Genomic DNA, 15,371 nt, shown 5'->3' with positions numbered 1-15,371 from the left:
CTTGAAAGCGGGGCAGAATTTCAGGAAAACGATTGCAGGGGGTTGACTGGAATTGCCCTGAAAGCATAGGAAGAGAGGCAGAACGTTGACAATGATGCACTTGGCCAAAAAGGGCGTATGCGTTTTTTCCTGAATATATTCAGGAAAAAACGCATACGCCCTTTTTGGCCAACCAAGCAAGCCTGTAAAGGAAATCTGCACTACAAAGAAGTCTCACTGCCCCCCGGGCAAAAGGGCCATCTGAAGAAAGTGTAAAATCCAGAAAGGTAGGACAGGATATGGAGAACAGGGAGCCTTGTTATGCTGATTGGCAGGATGTAAATTGCCAGCAGCCACCCTGGAGAAGTGTATGGTGTTTCCTGAAACACGTAAGAAACAAAGCAACACAGCCTATGGCACTTCCACTTATGCTCCTAGAGCTTACGGAAATTAAAATCAAAAACAGACAGCCACCCCAATATTTGGGACGGCTGTGTTCACAAGAAGCTCGTCTACAATATCAGGTAAATATCCCAGAAAGCAAAAAATGGATAAAGAAGTTGTGGCACGTACGTACAATGCAATATCACTCAGCAATGAAATCTGTGTCATCAGGCCCGTAGCGGCATAGTGAGTGGATGCAGGTACGGTGATTCTACGTGAACTACGTCACACAGAAAAAGAAACATCATAAGATATCACTAATACACGGAATGTAAACTTGACTACACATGAACTGAATTACAAAACAGAACAGGGTCTCAAATTTAGAAAACCAACTAGTGATTTCTTATGGTGAAAGGTGGCTTGGGGTGCTGCATAATACCAGAGACTGAAATTCGCACAGATAACTTTCCATAAGCCAAATATGTAATAGACAAGACCTACTCCTTGCTCAACGAAATGGACACAACACCACATATTCAACGCCTAGGAATATACCTGACTAGGAAGAATCTTAAAACCCATGGATATATATGTCTCCATAAGAGAATCAAGCGTGTGTACTGCGGCCGAAACGCAGCAGTGAAAATCCAATAAATCCCATTATCAAAATAAATTTCGAAAACAAAACACAAAGACAGTGAAATAGAGAGCAATTCTTAAATAATTCACTCAGGGCATGTGATGCAACCGGGATTGACCACATCTACACCCAGAGCTGGTTGAGACATAAGGCTGGACACTTCAGGCTGATAGAATTGGTGAGTTTCGGTGAGCAAATGCAGACCCTTTGAAGTCATACTGCATGGTACCCATTCCATGGGTCCCAACTCTCCAGGTTCAAGGGATTCTTCCTCCAGCTAAAACATGCATGGGAAACCCAGAGTATCGTCCACCGTGTGTTTGGGAAACGATTTAAAATGCATCTCAGTTTTCGTATCCTGGTCCTCGGGTTCACCATTCCAGATGCTTTACTAACACTCTCCCCGCTTGGAGAGTCAGTGCCTTTAACCTCCTCTTTGGCACAGCTGGCAATTTCTGTGCAAGATGAACAGGAATAGGGAGAACCAATGCGAGACTAGCTATAGGTGTCTGCACGGGCAAATGTAACGCTCATTTCCCACCAGGAAGAAGAATTAACCAAAGGCTCAGCGTGCCCTGTTGGAAACAGATTAGGGCCTGAAGCAATCCTGCGCTTTTGTGCGCAGATCATAAGAAAGTGAGTTGAAGAAAGGAGCTCAGGTGCACTGTAATTCAGAAACCTGCAGAGTTATAAATTACAGCTATCCTCCAAAAATATATTGAAGTAAGCCTGCGAAGGGGACTTGAAAGCGGGGCAGAGTTTCAGGAAAACCATTGCAGGGGGTAGACTGGAATTGCCCTGAAAGCATAGGAAAAGAGGCAGAACGTTGACAATGATGCACTTGGCCAAAAAGGGCGTATGCGTTTTTTCCTGAATATATTCAGGAAAAAACGCATACGCCCTTTTTGGCCAACCAAGCAAGCCTGTAAATGAAATCTGCACTACAATGAAGTCTCACTGCCCCCCGGGCAAAAGGGCCATCTGAAAAAAGTGTAAAATCCAGAAAGGTAGGACAGGATATGGAGAACAGGGAGCCTTGTTATGCTGATTGGTAGGATGTAAATTGTGAACAGCCACCCAGGAGAAGTGTATGGTGTTTCCTGAAACACGTAAGATATAAAGCAACACAGCCTATGGCAATTGCACTTATGGTCCTATTCCTTAGGGAAATTAAAATCAAAAACAGAGAGCCACCCCAAAGTTTGGGACGGCTGTGTTCCCAAGAAGCTCGTCTACAGGACCAGGTAAATATCCCAGAAATCAAAAAATGGATAAAGAAGTTGTGGCACGTACGTGCAATGCAATATCACACAGCAATGAAATCTGTGTCATCAGGCACGTAGCGGCATAGTGAGTGGATGCAGGTACGGTGATTCTACGTGAACTACGTCACACAGAAAAAGAAACATCATAAGATATCACTAATACACGGAATGTAAACTTGACTACACATGAACTGAATTACAAAACAGAACAGGTTCCTAAATTTAGAAAACCAACTAGTGCTTGCTTATGGGGAAAGGTTCGTTGGGGAGCTGCATAAAACCAGAGACTAAAATTAGCACAGATAACATTCCATAAGCCAAATATGTAATAGACAAGACCTACTCCTTGCTCAACGAAATGGACCCAACACCACATATTCAACGCCTAGGAATATACCTGACTAGGAAGAATCTTAAAACCCATGGATATATATTTCTCCATAAGAGATTCAAGCGTGTGTACAGCGGCCGAAACGCAGCAGTGAAAATCCGATAAATCCCATTATCAAAATAAATTTCGAAAACAAAACACAAAGACAGTGAAATAGAGAGCAATTCTTAAATAATTCACTCAGGGCATGTGATGCAACCGGGATTGACCACATCTACACCCAGAGCTGGTTGAGACATAAGGCTGGACACTTCAGGCTGATAGCATTGGTGAGTTTCGGTGAGCAAATGCAGACCCTTTGAAGTCATACTGCATGGTACCCATTCCATGGGTCCCAACTCTCCAGGTTCAAGGGATTCTTCCTCCAGCTAAAACATGCATGGGAAACCCAGAGTATCGTCCACCGTGTGATTGGGAAACGATTTAAAATGCATCTCAGTTTTCGTATCCTGGTCCTCGGGTTCACCATTCCAGATGCTTTACTAACACTCTCCCCGCTTGGAGAGTCAGTGCCTTTAACCTCCTCTTTGGCACAGCTTGCAATTTCTGTGCAAGATGAACAGGAACAGGGAGAACCAATGAGAGACTAGCTGTAGGTGTCTGCATGGGCAAATGTAACGCTCATTGCCGACCAGGAAGAAGAATTAAACAAAGGCTCAGCGAGCCCTGCTGAAAACAGATTAGGTCCTGAAGCAATCCTGCGGTTTTGTGCCCAGCTCACAAGAAAGCGAGTTGAAGAAAGGAGCTCAGGGGCACTGTAATTCACAAACGTGCAGAGTTATAATTGACAGCTATCCTCCAAAAATATATTGAAGTAAGCCTGCAAAGGGGACTTGAAAGCGGGGCAGAATTTCAGGAAAACGATTGCAGGGGGTAGACTGGAATTGCCCTGAAAGCATAGGAAAAGAGGCAGAACGTTGACAATGATGCACTTGGCCAAAAAGGGCGTATGCGTTTTTTCCTGAATATATTCAGGAAAAAACGCATACGCCCTTTTTGGCCAACCAAGCAAGCCTGTAAAGGAAATCTGCACTACAAAGAAGTCTCACTGCCCCCCGGGCAAAAGGGCCATCTGAAAAAAGTGTAAAATCCAGAAAGGTAGGACAGGATATGGAGAACAGGGAGCCTTGTTATGCTGATTGGCAGGATGTAAATTGCCAGCAGCCACCCTGGAGCAGTGTATGGTGTTTCCTGAAACACGTAAGAAACAAAGCAACACAGCCTATGGCACTTCCACTTATGGTCCTATAGCTTACGGAAATTAAAATCAAAAACAGACAGCCACCCCAATATTTGGGACGGCTGTGTTCACAAGAAGCTCGTCTACAGTATCAGGTAAATATCCCAGAAAGCAAAAAATGGATAAAGAAGTTGTGGCACGTACGTACAATGCAATATCACTCAGCAATGAAATCTGTGTCATCAGGCCCGTAGCGGCATAGTGAGTGGATGCAGGTACGGTGATTCTACGTGAACTACGTCACACAGAAAAAGAAACATCATAAGATATCACTAATACACGGAATGTAAACTTGACTACACATGAACTGAATTACAAAACAGAACAGGGTCTCAAATTTAGAAAACCAACTAGTGCTTGCTTATGGGGAAAGGTGCCATGGGGTGCTGCATAAAACCAGAGACTGAAATTAGCACAGGTAACATTCCATAAGCCAAATATGTAATAGACAAGACCTATTCCTTGCTCAACGAAATGGACTCAACACCACATATTCAACGCCTAGGAATATACCTGACTAGGAAGAATCTTAAAACCCATGGATATATATGTCTCCATAAGAGAATCAAGCGTGTGTACAGCGGCCGAAACGCAGCAGTGAAAATCCGATAAATCCCATTATCAAAATAAATTTCGAAAACAAAACACACAGACAGTGAAATAGAGAGCAATTCTTAACTAATTCACTCAGGGCATGTGATGCAACCGGGATTGACCACATCTACACCCAGAGCTGGTTGAGACATAAGGCTGGACACTTCAGGCTTATAGCATTGGTGAGTTTCGGTGAGCAAATGCAGACCCTTTGAAGTCATACTGCATGGTACCCATTCCATGGGTCCCAACTCTCCAGGTTCAAGGCATTCTTCCTCCAGCTAAAACATGCATGGGAAACCCAGAGTATCGTCCACCGTGTGATTGGGAAACGATTTAAAATGCATCTCAGTTTTCGTATCCTGGTCCTCGGGTTCACCATTCCAGATGCTTTACTAACACTCTCCCCGCTTGGAGAGTCAGTGCCTTTAACCTCCTCTTTGGCACAGCTTGCAATTTCTGTGCAAGATGAACAGGAATAGGGAGAACCAATGAGAGACTAGCTGTAGGTGTCTGCACGGGCAAATGTAACGCTCATTTCCCACCAGGAAGAGGAATTAAACAAAGGCTCCGTGTGCCCTGCTGAAAACAGATTAGGGCCTGAAGCAATCCTGCGGTTTTTTGCCCAGCTCACAAGAAAGCGAGTTGAAGAAAGGAGCTCAGGGGCACTGTAATTCACAAACCTGCAGAGTTATAAATGACAGCTATCTTCCAAAAGTATATTGAAGTAAGCCTGCGAAGGGGACTTGAAAGCGGGGCAGAATTTCAGGAAAACGATTGCAGGGGGTAGACTGGAATTGCCCTGAAAGCATAGGAAAAGAGGCACAACGTCGACAATGATGCACTTGGCCAAAAAGGGCGTATGCGTTTTTTACTGAATATATTCAGGAAAAAACGCATACGCCCTTTTTGGCCAAACAAGCAAGCCTGTAAAGGAAATCTGCACTACAATGAAGTCTCACTGCCCCCCCGGCAAGAGGGCCATCTGAAAAAAGTGTAAAATCCAGAAATGTAGGACAGGATATGGAGAACAGGGAGCCTTGTTATGCTGATTGGCAGGATGTAAATTGCCAGCAGCCACCCTGGAGAAGTGTATGGTGTTTCCTGAAACAGGTAAGAAACAAAGCAACACAGCCTATGGCACTTCCACTTATGGTCCTATAGCTTACGGAAATTAAAATCAAAAACAGACAGCCACCCCAAAGTTTGGGACGGCTGTGTTCACAAGAAGCTCGTCTACAGTATCAGGTAAATATCCCAGAAAGCAAAAAATGGATAAAGAAGTTGTGGCACGTACGTACAATGCAATATCACTCAGCAATGAAATCTGTGTCATCAGGCCCGTAGCGGCATAGTGAGTGGATGCAGGTACGGTGATTCTACGTGAACTACGTCACACAGAAAAAGAAACATCATAAGATATCACTAATACACGGAATGTAAACTTGACTACACATGAACTGAATTACAAAACAGAACAGGGTCTCAAATTTAGAAAACCAACTAGTGCTTGCTTATGGGGAAAGGTGCGTTGGGGTGCTGCATAAAACCAGAGACTGAAATTAGCACAGATAACTTTCCATAAGCCAAATATGTAATAGACAAGACCTACTCCTTGCTCAACGAAATGGACCCAACACCACATATTCAACGCCTAGGAATATACCTGACTAGGAAGAATCTTAAAACCCATGGATATATATCTCTCCATAAGAGAATCAAGCGTGTGTACAGCGGCCGAAACGCAGTAGTGAAAATCCGATAAATCCCATTATCAAAATAAATTTCGAAAACAAAACACAAAGACAGTGAAATAGAGAGCAATTCTTAAATAATTCACTCAGGGCATGTGATGCAACCGTGATTGACCACATCTACACCCAGAGCTGGTTGAGACATAAGGCTGGACACTTCAGGCTGATAGCATTGGTGAGTTTTGGTGAGCAAATGCAGACCCTTTGAAGTCATACTGCATGGTACCCATTCCATGGGTCCCAACTCTCCAGGTTCAAGGGATTCTTCCTCCAGCTAAAACATGCATGGGAAACCCAGAGTATCGTCCACCGTGTGTTTGGGAAACGATTTAAAATGCATCTCAGTTTTCGTATCCTGGTCCTCGGGTTCACCATTCCAGATGCTTTAGTAACACTCTCCCCGCTTAGAGAGTCAGTGCCTTTAACCTCCTCTTTGGCACAGCTTGCAATTTCTTTGCAAGATGAACAGGAATGGGGGAACCAATGAGAGACTAGCTGTAGGTGTCTGCACGGGCAAATGTAACGCTCATTGCCCACCAGGAAGAGGAATTAAACAAAGGCTCAGTGTGCCCTGCTGGAAACAGATTAGGGCCTGAAGCAATCCTGCGGTTTTGTGCCCAGCTCACAAGAAATCGGGTTGAAGAAAGGAGCTCAGGGGCACTGTAATTCACAAACCTGCAGAGTTATAAATGACAGCTATCCTCCAAAAATATATTGAAGTAAGCCTGCAAAGGGGACTTGAAAGCGGGTCAGAAATTCAGGAAAACGATTGAAGGGTTAAACTGGAATTGCACTTAAAGTATAGGAAAAGAGGCAGAACGTCGATAATGATGCACTTGTCCATAAAGTGCGGATGCTTTTTTCCCTAAATATATTCAGGAAAAAACGCATATGCACTTTTTGGCCAACCAAGAAGCTTGTAAATAAAACTGCACTACAATGAAATCTCAGTGCCCCCCAGGGCAAAAGGGCCATTTAAAAAAATTGTAAAATCCAGAAACGGAGGACGGGCAATGGAAAACAGGGATCCTTATTATGCTGATGCATATGATGTAAATTGCCGACAGCCATTCTGGAGAAGTGTTATGTGTTTCCTGAAACACGTAAGAAACAAAGCAACACAGCCTATGGCACTTCCACTTATGGTCCTTCAGCTTAGGTAAATTAAAATCAAACACACCCAGCCACCTCAAAGTTTGGGACCTCTCTGTTCACAAGAACCTCGTTTACAGTACCAGGTAAATATCTCAGAGAGCAAACAATGGATAAAGAAGTTGTGGTACGTACGTACAATGGAATATCACTCAGCAATGAAATCTGTGTCATCAGGCCCGTAGTGGCATAGTGAGTGGATACAGGTATGGTGATTCTACGTGAAATAAGTCACACATAAAAAGAAACATCATAAAATATCACTAATACACAGTATGTAAACTTGACTACACATGAACTGAATTACAAAACAGAACAGTCTCAAATTTAGAAAACCAACTTGTGCTTTCTTATGGAGAAAGGTGCGTTGGAGTGCTGCATAAAACCAGAGACTGAAATTAGCACAGATACCGTTCCATAAGCCAAATATATAATAGACAAGACCTACTCCTTGCTCAACGAAATGGACTCAACACCACATATTCAACGCCTAGGAATATACCTGACTAGGAAGAATCTTAAAACCCGTGGATATTTATGTCTCCGTAAGAGAATCAAGAGTGTGTAAAGCGGCATTAACGCAGCAGTGAAAATCCGATAAATCCCAGTGTCAAAAAAAATTTCAAAAACAAAACACAATGACAGTGAAATAGAGAGCAATTCTTAAATAACTCACACAGGGCATGTGATGCAACCTGGTTTACCACATCTATACCCAGAGCTGGGTGAGAGATAAGGCTTGACCCTTTGGGCTGATAGCATTGGTGAGGTTCAGTGAGCAAATGCAGACCCTTTGATGTCATACTGCCTGGTACCCATTCCATGGTTCCCAACTCTCCAGGTTCAAGGGATTCTTCCTTCTGCTAAAATTTGCATGGGAAACCCAGAGTATGCTCCACCGTGTGACTGGGAAACCTTTTTACATGCATGTCTGTTTTCGTCCCCTGGTACTCAGGTTCACCATTCCAGACCCTTTTCTTACACTCTCCCCATTTGGAGAGTCAGTGCCTTTAACCTCCTGTTTGGCACTGTTTGCAATTTCTGCGCAAGATGAACAGGAATAAGGAGAACCAATGGGAGACTATCTGTAGGTGTGTGCACGGGCAAATATTTTTTTTAACATCTTTATTGGGGTATAATTGCTTTACAATGGTGTGTTAGTTTTTGCTTTATAACAAAGTGAATCAGCTATACATATACATATGCTCCCTGTGTCTTCCCTCTTGTGTCTCCCTCCCTCCCTCTCTCCCCCTTCCACCCCTCCAGGCTGTCCCAACGCCCCGAGCTAATATCCCTGTGCCTTGCGGCTGCTTCCCCCTTGCTATCTACCTTACTACATTTGTTAGTGTGTATATGTCCATGACTCTCTCTCGCCCTGTCAAAACTAACCATTCCCCCTCCCCATATCCTCAATTCCGTTCTCCAGTAGGTCTGCGCCTCTATTCCTGTCTTATCCCTAGGTTCTTCATGACATTTTTTTCCTTTAAATTCCATATATATGTGTTAGCATACGCTATTTGTCTTTTTCTTTCTGACTTACTTCACTCTGTATGACAGACTCTAGGTCTATCCATCTCATTACAAATAACTCAGTTTCATTTCTTTTTAAGGCTGAGTAATATTCCATTGTGTATATGTGCCACATCTTCTTTATCCATTCGTCCGATGATGGGCGCTTAGGTTCTTTCCATCTCCGGGCTATTGTAAATAGAGCTGCAATGAACATTTTGGTACATGACTCTTTTTGAATTTTGGTTTTCTCAGGGTATATGCCCAGTATGCACGGGCAATTTTAACACTCATTTCCCAACAGGAAAAGGAATTAACCAAAGGCTCAGCATGCCGTGCTGGAACAAGATTAGGGCCTGAAGCAATCCTGCGGTTTTGTGGCCAGCTCACAAGAAAGCGAGTTGAGGAAAGGAGCTCAGGGGCACTGTCATTCACATACCTGCAGACTTATAAATGACAGAAATCGTACAAAAATATATTGAATTAAGGCTGCGAAGAGGACTTGAAAGTGGGGCAGAATTGCTGGAATCCGATTTCAGGAGGTAGACGTGAATTGCTCTGAAAGCATAAGAGAAGTGGCAGAACCTCGTCAATGAAGCACTTGGCCAAAAAGGGCATATGCATTTTTTTCCAGGGCCATCATTCACGGGAGTAGGAGGCTCCCAGCATGCTCCAGTGGCCAACAGAGGGCCCATGTCGCCAAGGCGATGTGAGCTAGCCAGGCAGGAGTGACCTGACATCAGAGGGCCCACCTCACAGAATGGTAGGGAACCCAGCCAGGATCAGACTCTCCCCAGAGGGCCCACATCACCAAGGTGATGGGAACCAGGCAGGAGTGTCCTCACACCCGTGGGGCCACATCATCAAAAGTTGAGGTACCCAGCACATGTGGCCTCAAACCAGAGGACCCACATCACCATGGGTTTCGGAGTGAGGCAGGCAGGATTAACCTCACAACACATGTCCCATTGTATACAAAAGGTGTGGAAACCAGCAGTTGGATCTTCCTAGCAGGCGGCCCAGAGCACTGAGGCTATGAGATCCAGGCCGGCATGAACTCACAACAGAGGGCCCTCATTGTGATTCTGTAAGCAACCCAGCCGTTGTGACCTCAGAGCAGAAGGCCCACATCCCCATGGGGAAGGGAAACAAGCAGGAGTGTCATCGCAAGAGTGGGCACACATGAAAAAATGTGGGGAGCCCAGCAATTAGTGCCTGATGCCAGAGGGCCCTCATCACCGAGGGGCGGTGGCTCCCAGCCAGCTCCGACTGCTACCAGAGGGGCGACGTCGCCAATGCGGAGTGCGACAACCAGGCAGGAGTGACCTCAGAGCAGAGGGTCAACCTCACAGAAGTGTGAAGAACTAAAGAGGATCAGATTCTCACCAGAGGGCCCACATCACCAAGGGAATGGGAACCAGGCAGGAGTGTCCTCACACTAATGGGGCCACATCACCGAAAAGTGAGGGACCCAGCACACGTGGCCTCAAACCAGAGGACACACATCACAAGGGAGCTGGGATTGAGGCAGGCAGGAGGAGCCTCAAAACAGAGGGACCATAGAATTAAAGAGGTGAAGAATCCCGCAGTTGGAATCTCCCAGCAGGCGGCCAGGAGCAGCGAGACTATGGGATCCAGGCCGGAGTGATCTCACACCAGAGGGCCGTCATCATGAAACTGTGAGCAACCTAGGCGTTGGGATCTCAGAGCAGAAGGCCCACATTCCCATGGGGTTGGGAACCTGTCAGAAGTGTACTCGCACCACAGGGCACACATCAGAGAATTTAGGGAACCCAGGAGTTAGGGCCTGACGCCAGAGGGCCCTCATTACCAAGGGGAGGAGACTCCAATCAGGCACCAACACCCAACTGAGGTCCCACGTCGCCAAGGTGACGTGTGACAGCCAGGTAGGAGTGACCTCACCGCAGAGGGCCTACCTCACAGAAGGGTGAGGAACACAGCCAGGATAAGACTCTCACCAGAGGGCCCACATCACCAAGGTGATCAGAACCAGGCAGGAGAGTCTTCACACCAGTGTGGCCACATCATAGAAAGGTGAGGAACCCAGCACATGTGGCCTAAACCAGAAGACCCACATCTCCAAGGGGCTCGGAATGAGGCAGGCAGGAGTAGCCTCACAACACAGGGCCCATAGAATAAAAAAGCTGAGGAATCCAGCAATGGGAACCTCCCAGCAGGCGGCCAAGAGCACCAAGTCTATGCGATTCAGGTCGCAGTAAACTCACAGCAGAGGGTCCACATAATGAAACTGCGAGCAACCCAGCCATTTGGACCTCAGAGCAGAAGGTCCACATCCCCAAGGTGTTGGGAGCATGGCAGGAGTGTCCTCGCACCACTTAGCACATATCAGAAAATGTGGGTACCCAGCAGTTAGGGCCTGACGCCAGAGGGCCCTCATCACTGAGGGGAGGAGGCTCCCAGCATGTTCCAACTACCACAAGAGGGCCCACGTCGCCAAGGCGGGGTGTGCCAGCCAGGCAGGAGTGACCTCACAGCAGACGGCCCACCTCAAAGAAGTGTGAGGAACCCAACCAGGATCAGACTCTCACCAGAGGGCCCATATCACCAAGGGGACGGGAACCAGGCACGAGTGTCCTCACACCAGTGGGGCCACATCACTAAAAGATGAGGAAACTGGCACATGTGGCCACAAACCAGAGGACCTACATCACCAAGGGGCTGGGAGTGACACAGGCAGGAGGAGCCTCCCAACACAGGGCCCAAAGAATAAAAAAGGTGAGGAACCCAGCAGTTGGAACTTCCCAGCAGGCGGCCCAGAGTACAGAGGCTATGGGATCTAGGAATGAGTGAACTAACACCAGAGAGCTAACATCAGGAAACTGTGAGCAACCCAGTCGTTGGAACCTCAGAGCAGAAGGCCCATATCGCCATGGGGATGGGAACATTTCACGAGTGTCCTGGCATCACTGGGCTCACATCAGAAAACCTGGGGAGCCCAGCAGTTAGAGCCTGACGCCAGAGGGACCTCATCACCGAGGACAGGAGTCTCCAAAAGGATCCAACTGCCACCAGAGGGCCGACGTCACCAAGGCAATGGGAGCAAGCCAGGCAGGAGTTACCTCAGAGCACAGGGCCCACCTCACAGAACGGTAAGGAACCCAGCCAGGATCAGACTCTCACCAGAGGGGCCACATCACCAAGGGGCTGGGAAACAGGCACGAGTGTCCTCACACCATTGGGGCCACATCATCGAAAGGTGAGGGACCCAGCACACGTGGCCTCACTCCAGAGGACACACATCACAACGGGGCTGGGATTGAGGCAGGCAGGAGGAGCCTCAAAACAGAGGGCCCATAGAATAAAAAAGGTGAGGAATCCCGCAGTTGGAACCTCCCAGCAGGCGCCCAGGAGCAGCAAGCCTATGGGATCTAAGCCGGAATGAACGCACATCAGAGGGCCCTCATCATGAAACTGTGAGCACCCCAGCCGTTGGGACCTCAGAGCAGAAGGCCCAAATTCCCATGGGGTTGGGAACCTGACAGGAGTGTACTCGCACCACAGGTCGCACATCTGCAAATTTTAGGAGCCCAGGAGTTAGGGTCTGATGCAAGAGGGCCCTCATTACCGAGGGACGGAGACTCGCAGCAGACACCAACTCCCAACTGAGGGCCCACGTCACCAAGGTGATGTGTGCCAGCCAGGCAGGAGTGACCTCACCGCAGAGGGCCTACCTCACAGAAGGGTGAGGAAACCAGCCAGGATAAGACTCTCACCAGAGGGCCCACATCACCAAGGGGATCGGAACCAGGCAGGAGGGTCCTCACACCAGTGTGGCCACATTATAGAAAGGTGAGGAACCCAGAACATGTGGCCTAAAACAGGGGACCCACATCTCCAAGGGGCTAGGAGTGAGGCAAGCAGGAGTATCCTCACAAAACAGAGCCCACAGAATAAAAGTTGTGAGGAATCCAGCAGTTGGAACCGGCCAGTAGGCCACCCAGAGCACAGAGTCTATGGGGTCCAGGCCACAGCAAACTCACAGCAGAGGTCCCACATCATGAAACTGTGAGCAACCCAGCGGATGGGACCTCAGAGCAGAAGGCCCACATCCCTATGGGGATGGGAACCTGACAGGAGTGTCCTCGGCCCACTTCCACGAATCAGAAAATGTGGGAACCCAGCAGTTAGGACCTGAGGCCAGAGGACCCTCATCACCGAGGGGAGGAGGCTCCCAGCAGGCTCTAACTGCCACCATAAGGCCGATGTCACCAAGGCGGGGTGTGCCAACCAGGCAGGAGTGACCTCAGAGCAGAAAGCCCACCTCACAGAAGTGTGAGGAACCCAACAAGGATCAGACTGTCACCAGAGGGCCAACATCACCAAGGGAATGGGAACCAGGCAGGAGTGTCCTCACACCAGTGGGGCTACATCACCATAATTTGAGGGACCCAGCACACGTGGCCTCAAACCTGAGGACACACATCACCAAGGGGCTGGGAGTGAGGCAGGCCAGAGGATCCTCAAAACAGAGGGACCATAGAATAAAAAAGGTGAGGAATCCCACAGTTGGAACCTCCGGCAGGCAGCCAGGAGCAGCGAGGCTATGGGATCTAGGCAGGAGTGAACTCACACCAGAGGGCCCTCATCATGAAACTGTGAGCAACACAGCCGTTGGGACCTCAGAGCAGAAGGCTCACATCCCCATGGGGATGGGAACCTGGCAGGAGTGTCCTTGCACCACTTAGCACGAATCAGAAAATGTGGGAACCCAGCAGTTAGGGCCTGAGGCCAGAGGGCCCTCATCACCGAGGGGAGGAGGCTCCCAGCAGGCTCCAACTGACACCATATGGCCGACGTTGCCAAGGCGGGGTGTGCCAGCCAGGCAGGAGTGACCTCAGAGCAGAGGGCCCACCTCACAGAAGGGTGAGGAACCTAACCAGGATCAGACTCTCACCAGAGGGCCAACATCACCAAGGTGATGGGAACCAGGCAAGACTGTCCTAACAGCAGTGGGGCCAACATCACCAAGGGAATGGGAACCAGGCAAGAGTGTCCTCACACCAGTGTGGCCACATTATAGGAAGGTGAGGAACACAGCACATGTGGCCTCAAACAAGGGGACACACATCACGAAGGGGCTGGGAGTGAGGCATGCAGGAGGAGACGCACAACCGAGGGCCCATAGAATAAAAAAGGTGAGGAATCGAGAAGTTGGAAACTCCAAGCTGGAGGCCCAGAGCACTGACACTATGGGATACAGGCCAGAGTGAACACACAGCAAAGGGCCCACATCATGAAACTGTGAGCAACCCAGCAGTTGGGACCACAGAACAGAAGTCCCACATGCCCATGGGGATGGGAACCTGGCAGGAGTGACTCGCACCACTGGGCACACATCAGAAAATGTGTGGAGCCCAGCACTTAGGGCCTGACACCAGAAGGCCCTCATCACTGAGGGGAGGAGACCCCAGCACACTCCAACTGCCACCAGAGGGTCCACATCGCCAAGGCGACGTGCGCCAGCCAGGCAGGATTGACCTCACAGCAGAGGGCCCACATCATGAAAGTGTGAGCAACCCAGCCGTTAGGACCTCAGAACAGAAGGCCCACACGCTCATGAGGATGGGAACCTGGCAGGAGTGCCCTCGTACCACTTAGCACGTATCAGAAAATGTGGGAACCCCGCCATTAGGGTCTGACGCCAGAGGGCCTCATCACCGCGGGAAGGAGGCTCCCAGCAGGCTCCAACTGCCACCAGGGTGCCGAAGTCAACAAGGCGGGTTGTGCCAGCCAGGCAGGAGTGACCTCAGAGAAGAGGGCTCACCTCACGGATGTGTGAGGAACCCAACCAGGATCAGAGTCTCACCAGAGGGCCCACATCACCAAGGGGATGAGAACCAGGCAGGAGTGTCCACACACCAGTGGGGCCACATCATCAAAAGATGAGGAACCCATCACATATGGCCTCAAACCTGAGGACATACATCACCATGTGCCTGGGAGTGAGGCAGGTATCTGGAGGGGCACATTTAACTCTAATTTCCCACCAGGAAGAGGAATTAACCAAAGGCTCAGAGTGCCGTGCTGGACCCTGATTATGGCCTGAAGCAAACCTGCAGTTTTGTGGCCAGCTTACAAGGAAGCGAGTTAAGAAAGGAGCTCAGGGGCACTGTAATTCACAAACCTGCAGAGATAAATGACAGCTATTGGCAAAAATATATCGAAGTAAGTCTGCAAAGAGGACTTGAAAACGAGGCAGAATTGCAGGAATCATATTTCAAGAGGTAGATTGGAATTGCATTTAAAGCATATGAAAAGCGGCAGATCTTTGACAGTGATGCACATGGACAAAAAGTGCGTATACATTTTTCCTGAATATATTCAGGAAAAAACGCATATGAACATTTTGGCCAACCAAGCACTCCAGCAATGGAAATCCACACTACAATGAAGTCACATTTCCCATTCGTCAAAAAGG

The sequence above is a fragment of the Phocoena phocoena genome, chromosome 12 (genome assembly GCF_963924675.1).
Source record: "Phocoena phocoena chromosome 12, mPhoPho1.1, whole genome shotgun sequence".
Taxonomy (NCBI): domain Eukaryota; kingdom Metazoa; phylum Chordata; class Mammalia; order Artiodactyla; family Phocoenidae; genus Phocoena; species Phocoena phocoena.
Note: the sequence above shows the minus strand (reverse complement) of the source record.